Raw genomic sequence first — 17,304 nt, 5'->3', positions numbered from 1 at the left:
GCAGCCCAATTTGCAGCTACAGCAGCCACAGCAAGAGGCATAATGTTATGGCACACAACAACAGCAGCAAGGCAGCCAGCAACAAAAACAACAGCAAAAGGAACAAAAACAAATGCAGATGAAGAAGCAACCTTATAACTCGAATATTACGAAAAACTTTTTTGTTTTTTAAGTTATCTCAACCAAACTCACAGATTTGCTTTTGCACGCCAAGCCTCAAATTTTTTGACCAAATCTGGCGATTTTCCGAAAGTCCAATTGCATAGGCAGCGTGAATATAATTATTCGTTTCTCTTTCAAAAAATAATATATTATATAAATTTGTTGCTACTTATTTCATTCAGCAGGAAATTTTCAACAACTAGAAATTTTAAATTCTTAAATAACTGATAAAAATTGCTTCGTACGAACGGTGAAAAACGTACTAGTCTGATTTGTATAAGAAGGTATCATTTTAGCAGGTACTGATTACTGATCCATCAGAACTAAAGAAAAAACATTCCAAATAAACCCAATGTTGAAAAAGCGACCCTTGGCTCTTATACGACAGAAACTGCAGTTGAAATGCCTTCACTTGCAATTTTTATACTATTATACGTATATTCTATTCTTACATACAAACACGTTATTATGATCAGATTTCAGATTCAATGATTTTGTGTGGTGCCCGTGTTACAGAATACTTTATAGATAAAAATTAAAAGTCCAAAATTCTAGTCTGTCCTAATATAAGAAAGTGTAAAATATAAGAAGTGCTCCTATTTATCACCTTTAAATTTCTCGAGCGAAGCGAGTATTTAATAGTTGTTTATAAAATTATTCTTTTAAAATACTCTTCAACTTAAAACAGTTGAAGTAGTGATGATAAACGATTCTGAAAATGTTCAAGGTTATTTTCATTTTCAGTTTTATTGTTTTAGGAAATTATTTTTATGCTTTTTGTAGCATTTAGTTTTGATTTTCAGTTTATTGTTTTAGGAAATTATTTTTATGCTTTTTGTAGCATTTAGTTTTGGTTTCGCTCGCTCAACAGCACACGTTTTGAAAACGACAATTCTTGTCGATCTGCGAAGTTCGGAAGAGCAATCAACTCGATTTGCGGCAATTCCACTCGTTTTCGGAATTCGGAACAGGCCCGATTATAACATATTTTGTAAAAGGATCGTAAATTTGTATGCCGGCTGCTATCTGTGAGTTTGGTTAAGATATTGCAAAAAAAAAAAGTTTTCCATTCTAAAGGTTAAATTGAACCCAACGTTCATATGGCAGCTATATGATATAGTCATCCGATTTAGACCAAATTTAAACAGGGTGTTATAGTCAATAAAAACGACATATTCTGCGAGTTTGGTTGAGATAACTCAAAAAACAAAACAAAATTTCAAACTAATAGTTAATGTTGACCAAATTTTGTCAGGGTGTAGCAGGCAGTCTCAAATATACAATCTGTGAGCTTGGTTGATATGTCTTAAAAACAGAAAAGTTTTTCATACTCAAGGTTAATTTGACATTGATTGTACCCATGAGAGATATATGATATAGTCATCCGATTTTGAATTTGGTCAGGGTATAACATATGGTAAAAGAAACAAAATCTGTGTTTGGTTGAGATAACTTAATAACAAAAAAGTGTTCCATACTAAAGGTGGGTCTGCACAACATTGTTCTTATTGCAGCTATATGATATAGTAACCCGATTTTGAGCATATTGTAAACTATCGTAAAATTAAAAAAAAATGTAATAAAGATAAATTAAAAAATAAAAATGTAATAACACCATCCTCTGCACAACCTAAGTACTAAGCCCGCTGGCTGACTAAACGCTGCTATATGTAAATCAAAATAAACACGAGCTTTGACCTGGATTTTGACACACATGCAGGTCGAATTTTCTAAAACACCGCCTTATATCCCGATGAAATTGTCATAACTTTGTTGTCCCAAAATTGCAAACTTGTATCTCGTGCAGTTTGGCTTGTACAATGATACATGAGTGAGTGAGTAAGTGTACAGGACGAACAGCTTTATATATATAGATGGATAACATTTTTTGGAAAAGAAACGAATAATTATATTCTCGCTGAGTTTGGTTGAGATAACTCAAAAAACAAAAAAATTTTCATATTAAACGTTAATGTGAACACGATTGTTCATGTGACACCCATATGATATAGTCATTTGATTTTCACCAAATTTGGACAGGGTGTAACTAATGGCAAATAAGACAAATTCCGTGAGTTTGACTGAAATAGCTCAACAAGCAAAAAGTTTTTCATACTAAAGGTTTATTTAAAACCGTTGGTTCCTATGGCAGCTATATAATATAGTCATCCGATTTTGACCAAATTTGGTCAGGGTGTATGTCAAAAACATATTCTGTGAGTTTGGTTGAGATAACTTAAGAAACAAAAAAGTTGTTCATATTAAAGGCTTATTTGAACCCAATTGTTCTTCAGACAGCTTTATAATAGTGTCATCCGATATTGACATAAAATATTTAGGATGTAGCAGGCAGAAAGAAACAAAAAAGTTTTTCATACTAAAGGTTTATTTAAACCTGATTGTTCCTATGACAGCTATATGACATAGTCATCCGATTTTGACAAAATTGTGTGTAACAAATGCTAAAAATCTTATAGTCTTTAAGATATAAATTCTCCACTAACGTCTAGACACTAGAGCTAGATAGACCCTGTTCGAGATAAATTTCTAGCTCAGCTCACAATTGATATGCACATGCACTGATAAGTATGGTGAATAAACATATGTTCTGATAAGTGTTAATTGTTTTGGGCACTCATTGTAATAGGTTAGGGTAGTTTAAGAAAATCATATAGTTTTCAATAAACCTGCCGAACTTCTCGGCAGATCAGTCCAAAAACATAACTCGAGCTGCGTACGTCATTTCGCCGCGACGATACTTTACTTCGTATTTTCGTTTTGGTGACCCCATGTTTATTTTCACGCAAGTTTTTTGTTTGAAAATCGCGAGTGTTAAATTTAAGCGAAAGTAAATTTCAAAATATAAAAGAAAGTATAACTTTCGTTACGATATTTAAAACAAATCGCAAGTGTTAAGCTTAAGCAAAAGTGAAATAAAAATATTAATTATAATAATGGAAAGAATATGCGAAAGTATTGAAACCCAAAAAATCTTGGGCAACACATTGTTGAATATTTCGACTGCGGCAGAGGGCAACTCGATGAACTCAAATCAACTGCGGGGCTTAAAAAGGAGCTCCCTGCCATCACCTACAGTTTGGAAAGCGACAAAATAAGTTGCTAGAACGCAAGGTAGAGGCGAAAAGTACGACTTACTTTAAGGAAAAGTACTCTCTCTTAAAAAGACTGCTAAGATGACAAAAAAATGTCCGACAGTTCGAAAAAAGTACAGGGCTTAGTAAGAAAATTCAAATACGTATTGAGCGAGTATCAGGCAGTTTTGAACAGAGTCAAAACTGGCTGTGAGCCATTGTCAGAGTTAATTATAGAATACATTAGCAATAACGCGTATGAATATATAGACGACGAGCTAACAAAAATGTTTCATACGCTTAAAGCAGCGTATAAAGAGTACGCTCTTGCCACAGCTATAGTGGATTCAAATGGAATCTGGCACGATTGCAGAGTGTTGCTTGATAGCGGCTCACGGGTCAATTTCCTCACAAAAATAATGGGAAAGAGACTAGGTTTAAAGGGAACTAAGATGCCAAACACTAAAGAATTAATGGGGAATAAAATAGTTCAAGTCGATAAGAGTTTGGCGCTTACAGTTAGATCCAAAAATTCCAAGTTTGAATCCTGCATTGAAATGTTGGTAACTAAGAATATTGTATCTAATTTGCCAGCTCAGAAATTTAATGTTGGAACAGTATCTTCAATTCTTAATCTGGCCGACCCTTATTTGTATATCCCAAGCGATCTTAGGAAAAGAAGTATTTTATGATACCCTTCGGGAAGGCCAATTTTAATTTAAAAAGTGGCCAAATTGCACTCCAAAATACGGTTTTTGGATGGTTGGCAACTGGTCCATTGGTTAAAAAAAAATCACCAATATTGTAGGGCACAGTAGCCGACTCTCAACTTAAAAAATGGGAAGTTGAAGAAACTTACACCGCTGTGCCCAATCTCACACAACAAGAAACTAAGTGTGATGAGATATGTGCAAAGAGCATTAAAAATTCTAAAAACGGGGAAGTTGTGGGCAAGTCCCATTTGAAATGCAACTCTTCCCAACAGGGGACCTCCGAACACCAAGCAAAAATAAAATGTTTGTCATTAGAACGGAAATGGTCGAAAAATTCAAATTTAAAGAGTTTTTAAAACATGCACTTAAGACAGGGACATGTGAATCAGCTGCCGCATCAATTTTGGCAGTTAAATGTCCGCAAATAGCAGAAAAAATATAGGGATAGCTACGAAGGTAAATCCTGAACAAATGTGGTGCGTTAAATATTTGTCCGATGTAAAAAAAGGTAGAAATTGACTTACACAAAAATTACTATAAAAATGGTACCCTCGTCCTACTAAATGAAAAAAATCAAACTCAAAAAAGTGATCAACCCCATTATAGCTAAAGATGGGCTCGGATTAATGGTAGAAGTAAGGACCAGCAATGTAGTGGTGATAAGATCCACACACAATGTTTGTCTTTTTCCTAATAAATATAAAGAAAAATTAAATAATAGTAAACAAATTAATAAAAACAATCAATTAAACGAAAAAGAAATTATACGAAATATCCACACATATAAGCCAAGTAAGATTAAAAATAAAAAATTGGTAGAGTCTATTTTCACATTTTTATATACAATCAAATCATATTGTCGAAATGTAAAACAAAAATGTAATAAGGCAGGGCTATTTTATGAGAATCAGGGCATTGTGGGGCTTTCAACGACGACATGGAACTTAGATATTCATGCAGAACTGGAGAACTACGGCGCGTTAAAACATCGAGGGAGGAATCGTGGGCTTCGTTGTGGAGCATAAGGGAGAGACTAAAAACAACGTAATCAAGCAAACCCAGGGGAGAAAGGCACAACGTGTTCCAAGGACACCACTGAAAGCTTTTGGAGCAATCTACCATGCTGTGTTTGGGTTAATGTATAGAGACAAAAAATTCAGCAAAGTGGACGCAATGAGGATTACTTGCTCGACCTGGTATGCAAACAATGCTCGGTCCAAGATCCAGCCGCCAAATTCATGAAAAAGCAATATGATGTCATTTGGAGGAACTTCAACATAATAAACTTAAGAATCTACCTAATGCAGAACGCCTGGATCACATCGATTGACTACGAAGTGTTTATTGAAGCATATAAAACACTGTTAATGGCTCTGGACGCTTGCAGCGAGACATTCATATTATTTGGAACTTTAATCAGAATCTCTTGGATAGCTTGCTGTCAACCACACAAGTTAAGAAGCATATCCAAAAAAGTGCCCTAAAGATACTATTGATTGTTTAGGGCACTCATTGTAATAGATTAGGGTAGTTTAAGAAAATAATATAGTTTTCAATAAACCTGCCGAACTTCTCGGCAGATCAGTCCAAAAACCTAACTCGAGCTGCGTACGTCATTTCGCCACGCCGATAATTTACTTCGTACTTTCAGACATATTCTGTGGTTTGGTTGAGTTTGGCTCTAAAACTAAAAGTTTTTCATACTAACCAATTTTCTTAAGGTGTGAACTTTGACCAAGCACTTTACTCCCTTGTCTCAGTAATTTCCATGTTCGCTAACCAAAAAGCCCGGAAGGCTTTCTTCGACTGATTCGATTTTTCATAACTATTATAACTTAAAATATTTAAATGACCAAAGTAAACACTAGATCTGAGTTTAACCACACCAAAAGTAATATGTATCTTAACCCTCTACCGCATACAGTGTCATATATGGCTTTTCATCATTAACAAAATGTATTTAATTTAAAATGGTACTTAGCGAAGTCGATTATTATCAGCCATTACATTTGCACTATTTTTTATTGAAAAAAAAGGTAAAAACAATTCTAATGTTGATTTATTTCGTGTTTTTATGAACTTTGCTTAAGCGTCTCTCGTTAACGAAAGAGAATTTTGATGAGCTTGATAAACAATGAATTTTTTACAACAAAAAACAGTTTTTTTTTGAATAAAGTTTTCTTTCATAAAAACATATAATTTGACTGTGATGTATTATTTTATGCAAAAACTGCCGAAGCCAAATTCCATTTTTCTCCTATTTCTTAATATATCCCAAACAAACCTATAAATGCATAGAAAAAATGTTTTTCCTCAATGGTTTTATGAGCATGCAGTAGAGGGTTAAATAAAAGTGATTATTTGATTCAAATAACACTAGGCAACAGCAAAAAACTACAAGAACCAAACCCACTTTTTTGGATAGATTTGGGGCCCCATTTGACGAAAAACATTTTTATATTTAGATGTGCGCCCACATTTGTCATCATTACTCGAGAATGCCAAAACCGATTTTCAAAAGCCTTACTTTTTCTAAAAACGAATATAAGCCAGTAGCTTAGGAGCTATTAATTTTTGAATTAAGAAAATGTTGTTTTTTTTTTAAACCTTTTTTTAGCTTTTATTTTTTTTTTTAATCTTATTTTAAAATTCAAGGAAAACTCGAAAAAAAATTCTGAACTTCGGTTTTAATTTTTTGTTTTGCAAAGCTGCATTAATTGAGTGTCAATATGATTCATTAAAATCTATGGAGGAACGGCGATATAATAAAATTTTATATGTATGCATGTTTTTCTTGATTTGTATGACTTCCTTGTAGAGGGGCATGACCTTTAGTATAAAATTTGTTTGTGTATTTTAAGATATTCTAACCAAGCTCACAGAATTTGAATTTGTCATTGTCTTACACATTATGACCAAAGTTGGTTCAAATCGGTCGACTATATCATATAGTTGCCATAGTAACGATCAGTCAAATATCCATCTTTAGTATGAACAGTTGTAATATTTCTTTAGATATATCAACCAATCGCGAAGGTTATATATCTGGTAATGTGTTATGTATTCCTACCAAATTTGGACACTATTCAAAAACGCTTCCATAGAAAGGATCGGTCGAAAATTCATCAGACTCTTAGAACTCGAGCATCAAAGATCTTTCTCCAAAATTCCTCCAAGAAAAGGGCACGGGCTCATTATTTAAATCCCTCCAAGAGTTTCATTTGGACAGTTCTGATGGGGTTTTACCATATTGAATGTTTAAGTAATGAGTCCGTGCCCTTGCATGCAAATCTGTACTTGAACTTTGTCGCGATGTTAGTTGCAACGTCAGAACTAGTATGTAAGCACGCTTGCCAATCCCTAAGTAAAAACACTCACGCGTTTGTTTTAGAACTTTCTCGCTTATTCGGTTTGTATGGGGTTTTATAGGTTATCTTATGTACTAAAGGATAGAGATCACTATTGTGTTATAATATTATTTACTCTTTTCTTCTCATTGAGTAAATTAGTCTTATGTGACGGAGTTATTTCTTATCTATTATGTATTCAGTTTTGTTTATGTTGCCATTGCCCATCTATTTCTGAGCGCCACGATCGCTGCCCATGTGGTAATCCAACGCCTTGGTGACCTTTTCAAGTGGTTTGTCGCACATCTGGCAGCGCATTCTGAGGGTTGCTTAAATACCATGTTCATTTATGAACATATTGCTGGGGGCCATAATAATGTGGTCGTTGGTGATGAACGTAATAAGTACTTTCCATTTGCCAAAGGTGTGTTATCATTCTTGATGATTGATTGATTTTACTCCAGCCTCCCACATTTCTCCAAAGTGGGGACTTGCCGGCGGAATGAATTATAATTATATTTATTTTCAATATTAGACCAATGTTGTTACTTCTGCTTGTTAGTTGCTGTTCCTGCTTCCTTCTGCGTTGCCAGACCGACTGTTGTGAATGGTCTGGTTGCTGTAGTTTTCGCAGATTGGCTGTTGATATAAAACCGACTTCGGTTTTACCAGGTGGGACTTAACCAAGTTCCTTTTGCGACGCCCAGACGTTGTAAGGATCTGGGTGCTGCTTGTTGTTTGCCGACTGATATTAGTTTTTTCGGACTTTCTCCGCAACGTCCAGATGTTGTAAGGATCCGGTTGTTGCTTGTCATTGTAGTTGCTCATAGCCACTTTTTGTGCGTAATACTTTGTTTCTCCTAGGTTACTGGTACCATACTCGCGTTGATAAATTCCACGTCACGCCTTTAAGCGATGCTTAGTGTTAGTTCTCCCACCGCTCTTCCTTCCTTCCTTCCAAGGCCGCTTTTCCTTCTGCGTTGCTTTGTTTTGTCCTGCATCGCTCTTCCTTCTGCGACGTTTAGTTTCAGTTCCTAAGGCCACTCTTCCTGCTTCGACGCTTAGTTTCAGTTCCTAAGGCCGCTCTTCCTTCTGCGACGCTTGGTTTCATTTCCTAAGGCCGCTCATCCTTCTGCGACGCTTGGTTTCAGCTCCCGCGCCGCATCTTCCCTTTGTTTTTGCGTTACTGTGGCTCAATTTTTACCACTTACTAGCGCTTTTCCGCAGATTTTCGATGCAGGATTCCCACGTCGCCTTCTTCAGCGATCGTTGCCAGGTTCCCGCGTCGCCCGTTTTCGTTTTTGCGTTGCTGGGGCCCAATTTTTACCACTTTGCTAACGCTTGCCGCCGATTTTTGGTACAGGATTCCCACTTTGCATTTATTTTTATGCGATCGTTGCCAGGTTCCCGCGCCGCCGTGTGTTTTTTTTTTTTGTTAGCGTGGTTCACATTTTTCCACTTTTCCAGCGTTTTGTTCCCTTTCTCCTAGGTTACTCAGAACCATACTCAGAGTTGGGGCCGTAGATTTTCGTTGCAGGATTGCCACGTCGCCTTTCTCAGCGATCGTTGCAAGGTCCCGCGCCGCCTTTTTTGTTGTTCAGCGCTGACTTTTGCGCCGCTCTTTCCTTTGTGTCGCTCAGCGCTGATTCCCTCGTCGCTCTATTTGTGCGTCGCTTTGTTCGTTGCTCAGCTGCCTTACGTCCACGGTGCGATCTATGCACTTGATTCCGTGATACCGATTAAGGTATCTACTGGAAGTGGCAGTCACTAAGCAAAATTGCTCGAAGGACCATACGCATGCAAATCTGTACTTGAACTTTGTCGCGATGTTAGTCGCAACGTCAGAGCTAGTATGTAGGCACGCTTGCCAATACCTAAGTAAAAACACTCACGCGTTTGTTTGAGAACTGTCCCGTTTATTCGGTTTGTATGGGGTTTTATAGGTTATCTTATGTACTAAAGGATATAAATATTGTGTTATATTATTCTTCACACTTTTCTTCTCATTGAGTAAATCAGTCTTATGTGACGGAGTTATTTCTTATCTATTATGTATTCAGTTTTGTTAATGTTGCCCTTGCCCATCTATTTCTGAGCGCCAGGATCGCTGCCCATGGGGTAATCCAACGTCTTGATGACCTTTGGCAGCGCAATCCGAGGGTTGCTTAAATACCATGTTCATTTATGAACACCCTTTTCTTCGAGGAATTTTGGAGGAGGATCTTTGATGGTTTGGCTCGAGTTCTAAGAGTCTGAATGTTAACTGCTGGTCGTTCCAAGCACTCAGATGAACTCCAGAAAGTGCGTTGACATATTGAAATTGAACGTATTGCATTTGCATCGCGATCAAAGTCGCAAAAGATTCATTTTATAACATAGCATCTCATAAATGTACGTAAGTTGTGAGACGTGTTCTTGGCTTGAATTCGATTTTTGGAGAGGTCCGTATGATTTTTGGACTGAAATCCAGGGTATAACTTGTGGACGTTGGTGATGTAGAGAATTTACGCCAAAAACACCAAGTAAGATCTGTCCCTAAGCGATATAAAAAGTCTGGTAGACTGTGTGGCGAATAGAATCTACGAATTATTCATTGCTGAGGAATATAACCATATTCAACATTAATATGAATAAAAATAAATAAATTAGTTAACATATTTCAACATATTATTTAACTTTATGAAGAGCGGCTATAATTGTGTACCTTGCATAAAACGAAAATAAACCATGGAGAGTGATGATGTTTACTATCTCTTTTCCCTTATTTTTTATGCTCCTTCAAACGGTAATCTCAAAATTTTTCGAGATCCACTTTTTCTATGCGTACACTAAAAAAAATAGGTGCGGCTATGTATTTGAACCAAAGTTTATAGCTGCCATTGGACCGATCAGTCGAAAATCTACCTTTGCTAAAAACTTGTTTCATTGTTTATATGCTAATATGTTAACTTAGCCGTCTTTCCATAGACTTCAACGGTAAACATACTTAACGACGGGTAGCTTAAATAGCTATATTAATATAATCAAATTTAATAGTTCAAATAATTATCTTATAGGCTATTTCCACGACCACCCACATTTGCCACATTTGCTCACATTTGAATGTGCCTCATATTTGGCTTTCCACGACCAAATGTGAAACTGTTAAGACACTAAAAGCAAAGCAGCTGTTCGGCTTCTGTGCACAAATTATAAAAAGCAGACAATAACAAAATTTTATTATTTATTATGATATTATAATTGGCGCAAATTTAATGCCTACCGATTTTATTGATGAAAACAGCTGGTTAAGGTGCTATTTTTTACGAGTTTATCGATAAACATCGCGTGTTCGATAAAAAATACTGAAATTCACCGGGTCGAATGACAATAAATCGGCTCATTCATAATGAATACTCTGTCAGTTTAGTTAAAATATCTTTAAAAACAAAAAAGTTTTTCAAACTAAAACTTGATTTTTGGCCGATCGTTCCTATGGCAACTATATGATTTAGTCGACCGATTTAAACCGAATTTGGTCATAATGTGTAAAACAATAACAAATTCAAATTCTGTGAGCTTGGTTAGGATATCTCAAAGCACACAAAAAATGTTCGTACTAAAGGTCATGCCGCTCTTCAAGGAATTCATCAAAATCAAGAAAAAATGCATAGATATAAAATTTTATTATATCGCCGTTTCTCCATAGATTTTAATGAATCATATCTTAAACGACGCTCAATTAATGCAGCTATGCAAAAAAAAAAGGGGGCTCCGCCCCTGTTCGCTTCGCTCGCCTCCTCCCTGGTCGCTTCGTCCGCTGTGAGGTGCGGCTACGCTCGACAGTAGGATACCCTGAGGCCAGGTACTCTTTTATAAAAGTTGATTTTCGACCAATTGTTCCTATGGCAGTTATATGATATATGGAACCGATTTGAACCAAATCTGGTCAAAATGTACAAAACCAACATTAATGCATATTCTATGAGTTTGGTTAGGATGTCTTAAAAAAACAAACAACTTTTTCATACTAAAACTTGATTTTCTACCAAGTCTATAGTTTTATAGTCGACCGATTTGAACGAACTTCAGCCAGAATGGTCAAAACCAAGGTCTAATATCTCAACAAACAAAAAATTTTTTCATACTAAAACTTTATTTTCGATTTATCGTTCCCATGACAGCTATATGATATAGTTAACCGATTTAAACCAAATTTGGTCAGGATGTATAATACCAGCCCAGATGCATATTCTATCAGCTTGGTTCTGATATCTTAACGAACAAAAAACTTTTTCATACTAAAACTTCATTTTTGATGTATCGTTCCTATGGCAGCTATATGATATAATGGTCCGATTCAAAAATAAAAACAAACTTGATCTGCCTATGGTATCTAGGAACCTACACACAAAAATACACAAAATTTGACGTCTCTAGCTTTTATGGTTTCTGAAATCGCGCGTTCAAACAGACAGACGGACGGACAGACAGACGAACATGGCTCAATCGACTCGGCTGTTGATCCTGGTCAAGAATATATATACTTTTGGGGGTCTGCCTCCTTCTGCCTGTTACGTACATTCTGCCAAACACAATATCCCCATTTTTTGCCCATTTTTAATGAGCTCAGGGTATAATTAAAACCGAAGTTCAGAATTTTTTTTTCGAGTTTTCCTTGAATTTTAAAGTAAAAAAGGCAAAAAAAAAACTTAAAATAACAACATTTTCTTAATTCAAAAATTAAAAGCTCTTAAACTACTGGATTATGTATGCATTCGCTTTTAGGAAAAGTAAAGCTCGAAAAAAAAAACAAATTTTAAAAAATTCTAAAAAAAAACTAGGCCATACAATCTATCCGAAAAAGTGGGCTTGGTTCAATTCAGATGAAAAAGTCCAAATTTGTTGCCTAGTGTAATAGATCGTTTGACGTAAAATATTGTATAATTTTCTGATATTTTATAGTGAAATACCAGAGTTATGCTTCACAATAATCTAATTTTAAATAGATTCACTCAATTCCTTTTTTTACCCACATTAAAGAAATTTTTGAACAAAAAAAAAGCTTATCAGCATTAACTATCTCTAAACTAAGATAAGCCGTAACAATGATTTAATTTTCTATCAATAGTAGATCAATGCATACTAAATGCAAGGTGTGATAAAATACTTTTTTCCGGCCAAACTCAGCATACGAATGAGGATAATAAGCATATTAGGAAATGAAAAATTCAACTAGTAAAATAATTTACAATATACTGTATGCAATCATAAACTCAACGGTAAACCAGATAAGAGCCGATACATGTTACAATTCGACAAGATACAACGCTGAACGCTGCGCAGCGTTTCGTCAAAATAGTTCTGCCGACGACTCTATGTTAAATATCGGATATGAACACGAGCACAATATCGAATATGTATAAAACTAATAATTATACAAAAATGTTGGGGACTATAATAAAAATTATTATTAATTAAAATTTTATAGCGTTTATCTAAAAATGATTAATTAATTTATTTATTCGGTGAGATGGGTATATGGTGAGGTTGGGTAAAGTTTGGTTAAGGGAGTCGTCAAAAAGTCGTAAGCCGACTATAGGCCGGGAGGGTGATCGTTGAGGTGAAAACAACATCTGTTCACCTAATTCTTGCCAGCAGTTTTCTGTGAAGACGTTGAGAAACCAAAGTCTCAGTATTATTCCGGTAAATAAAAATATAAATAACTGATACCCGACTCGCTAAGTATTGAATGTCTTACTCATCATTGGGTATACCGATAGTAAGCCGGCCAATCGATATTTGTCAGATCGTAACAACACTGAAGTAAGCACGGGGTCTTAGACCGCAAACGAATTGATCAGGGGCAGGTGCAAAAAAAAAGTGTTGCATGTTTCAAGGTAGCTTTCATAAATTTTGGTGTTTAAAAAATAATTAGTTGTATTTTTCATCTATAAGGTAGGTACTCACATCGAAAAAATTCCGTTCGCTAAGCCAAACTCCTTATAAAAAAAACAGTGGCGGAACGCAAAATAAATTATCCCGCTTCAGTTCCGCTGGTGCGTTACTTACAAAAGGCATGAAAAAAAAGGTGCCAGATAATGTGCGGCGCTTGTCAACACTATATGCAACAGCTGATATTTCTCAATCTGACCATTTTATTTAATAATTTATTTATACACGACTTAAAGCAGTCGGAAAAAATTACCAAGTATAAAAATTAAGTTAAAGATTACATATACAAATAAAATTAAATATAAATTATGAACTGTTAAAAAAAAATTAAAGTTAGATCTGGGGTAAGCAAAAATTATAAATGACCCACAATTGTTGCAAGGATTGGGGAAAACCCAGAAAAACCCAATCAGATCAATTAAGATTAGTGTTGTTAATAGTAATAGAATGAATGTTAGACTATTATTAAATAACATAACAAGTTATTAGTATTAGTAAGGTCAGGGATTTAACGATAGGTATTGGAAAAGTGCGGATTTTAGGGAAGGGAGAGGTAGAGAGAGTTCTGAGGAGTAAACGTGAAAGAGACTATTATAGTTGATGCATAAAACACGAAACGAACTGTGTGAAGCGTAATCAGTTGTGCATGTAGATAAAAATAAAGGCTTGTAATTCCTAGCAGACCTGCGGGGAACCGAAAAGGTGAGGCGGGCCAGAAGGGAACTACAATCAATCTCGCCAACAATCTATTTTTGAAGAAAAATAACACCAAGAGTTTTCCTACGATTAATTAAAGACGGAAGATTGAGAAGATGAAGCCCATGAGAGTACGGTGGTAAACGAAGGTTGGGATCCCAGTTAAAACCACGTAAGGCGAGAAGCAAGAATTGATTTTGAACTGATTCAATTCGATTCTGGCTTTTTTGATACTGCGGGCTCCAAATGCATGAACAGTATTCCAGGATGAGACGAACTAAAGAAACGTAAAGGAATTTAGTGGTGAAAGTATGATTAAATTCTTTCGACCAACGTTTAATAAAACCAAGTACTCCTTTGGCGTCATTAACTATAGTGGAGATGTGCAAATTGAAGCATAATTTGCAATCAAATAAAACTCCAAGCTCCTTTAAAGATTTTATACGTTGCAAAGGGGTATTGTCAATCGTAGAAGAACCTAAATAGGGCCTAGAACGACTAAATGTCATGAACATACACTTTGAACAATTAAGATACAACTTATTGGCCGAGCACCATAGTTGCATAGCGTTAAAATCGTCTTGCAGACAATTATGAAGAAGGGGTCGGTGTATGAAAAGGTAAGCTTTACATCATTCGCATACATTAAAATACAGAAAAAAGCATTTCGGTGCAATTTTTATAGATTGACCCAATATGCGCGTAGCCTGAGTTCCTCCTTCTCTTTTTCCTTCAGCTTACGGCAATATACCAACAATCCCTTCTCCATATCTTAAAATGTTTTTTTTTTTAATTTATTTTTCAAGTTTGGCGCATTTTAAAATGTAATCAAACCACAGCTGACGCCCCAATGTGACCACTCAACATTTTGTTACTTTTTGGTGTTGCGTTGGTTACACTAGTTTGCGACGCTAGGCGTCCAAGTATTTCACTTTTTTTTCGCTCCTTACAAACTTTAGTGAGTACCTACCTATAAGTTGTATTTTCCTTTTTAGCTCGGTACGCAATAAACATGGGTACTAGAGCCTATTAGATTGGTGACAAGTTATGGAACACTACTTTGAACACCTTTATCTGTGAATAAACAGAAAGGATATTTAAGGAAATATAAGATATGGAGGACATATAATTACCTGGATCTTGCAGACTATAAGAGCTAGAGCTACAAAATTTGGTGATAATACTGCTATGTTGTGCACGCAGATCAAGTTTGCTTTAGAATTTTGTCACGCCCACCCATTTTTCCTGAAGTCACAGCTCGCAAATAACAATTACCACTTTTTTCAATGCGATCTTCTTACTGAAGACAGAAAAAACCGATGCACACACACTCGCTCATGTCACTAACGCGAACTGCCGTCCGCAGTGATAACGCATATTTATTTATTTATATTTTACTTCTGTATATCTATATATATAAAATTCTTTGTCCAGTACATTCATTCATTCACTCATCCATATATCATTGTACATGCAAAACCGCTCAAGATACAAATTTTAAATTCTGGGACAATAAACTTAAGATTATTTCATCGGGAGATAACGCTGCGTTTGGCCAAAATCCACCTGTAAGTGCGTTAAAATGGAGTTCAAAGTTCACATGTATTTTCATTTTTTATGTAGTCTTTGGTCTGGCGCGGCAATCAGCTGCAAAGTGGTGCAGAGGGTGGTGTGTTAGATTCAGAAGCAGAAGCTTCGGGTTCGAATCTCGCTTGATCATGGCTTTTTTATAAAATCAATTTAGCAAAAAAAAAGACATAGATGTATTTAATTGAGATATAGCAGTGTTTGGTCAGCTGGCGAGTACCTAAGTAGTGCTGAGAATGGTGTGCTAGACCCAGGTGCAGGAAGGCGCGGGTTCATTTCCCACACCAGTCAGAATTTTTATTTTATTTTTTAATTTAATTCTATTAACATATTTTAGGTTATTTTACTATTTGGCCAAAATCGGGCTACTATATCATATAGCTGCAATAGGAACAATAGGATCGGGGTTCAGATTCAACTTTAGTATGGAGAATTTTTTTGTTTTTAAAGTTATCTCAACCAAACTCACAGATTGTGTTTTTTTTTACCATATTTTACACCCTGACCAACTTTTGTCAAAATCGGATAACTATATCATAAAGCTGTCATAGGTACAATCAAGCTCAAATTAACCTAAAGTATGAAAAACTTTTTTAGTTCTTAAGACATGTCAACCAAAATCACAGATTGTGTATTTAAGACTGCCTGTTACACCCTGACCAAATTTGGTGAACATCGGATAACTATATCATTTAGCTGCCGTTGGAACAATTGGATGGAAATTAACTCTTAGTATGAAAATTATTTTGGTTTTTTGATCTTTCTCAACCAAACTCACAGAATATGTCTTTTTTACTAAATGTTACACTGTTTAAATTTGGTCTTAATCGGATGACTATATAATATAGCTGCCATATGAACGTCGGTTTCAAATTAACCTTTAATATGAAAAACTTTTTTTATTTTTGAAATTTCTTAACCAACCTCACAGATCCGCTTTTGCACTCCAAATATTGAAGTTTTCTGCCAAATCTAGCCGCGTGCATACAATTATTCGTATCTTTTACAAAAAATTATATATTATATAAAATTGTTGCTACTTATTGCATTCAGCACAAAATTTCCAACGACAAAAAATTTCTAATTTAATCAAATAACTGATAACTGATAATAATTCCATCATACGAAAGGTAAGAAACGTAGTAGTCTGATTTGTATAAGAAGGTATAATGTCATTTAACAGGAACTAATTACTGATCCATCAGAAGTAAAAGATAATAATAACTGATAAAAAACGTGCCGAATAATCCCAATGTTAGAAATAACTACCCTTTGTTCTTAAATGGCAGAAACTGCAGTTAAAATGCAATTTGCACATGTTTTTGTTACTTATATTATTTTCTTACCTACAAACACGTTAATGTGATTGGATTTCAAAATAAACAAATTTTTGGGGTGCCCGGGTTACAGAATATCTTATAAATAAAAATTGAGTGTCCGAATTATAACGTTGTCCGAATTATTGAAATAGTAGAGCAATATAGTTTTGTGTTAATGAAGTTTATTCAAGAAAAATATAAGAAGTGCTCCTCTTTTCAACACATCAATGCCGCGAGCAAAGCGAGCCGGGGGTTGGCGAGCGAAGCGAGCAGAGGGCGGAGCCCCCTAGTATTTATATAAATACGTTAGCAAATATCAATTTTATGAGCCAAGGAAAGCAAATTTTACATATAAAGGGGTAATACAGAAAACGAAAAACAAATCGAAAATCTCTCATATCTCCATACATTTTTTGGAGATTTTTGGTTGGTTTCGATTTTTGTGGCACCTTTG

At 35.4% G+C, this 17,304-nt stretch overlaps 1 protein-coding gene across 1 annotated transcript in view; it reads left to right on the top strand.

The window, feature by feature from the left end:
• LOC117785164 (probable arginine--tRNA ligase, cytoplasmic) overlaps positions 1-17,304 on the top strand; it is a 44,348-nt gene that overhangs the window by 24,905 nt on the left and 2,139 nt on the right. The gene's annotated exons all lie outside the window — the stretch shown is intronic.

Source organism: Drosophila innubila, chromosome X (genome assembly GCF_004354385.1).
Source record: "Drosophila innubila isolate TH190305 chromosome X, UK_Dinn_1.0, whole genome shotgun sequence".
Classification (NCBI taxonomy): domain Eukaryota; kingdom Metazoa; phylum Arthropoda; class Insecta; order Diptera; family Drosophilidae; genus Drosophila; species Drosophila innubila.
The sequence above is the reverse complement of the archived record's forward strand: the minus strand, read 5'-3'. Positions and strand labels throughout refer to the sequence as shown.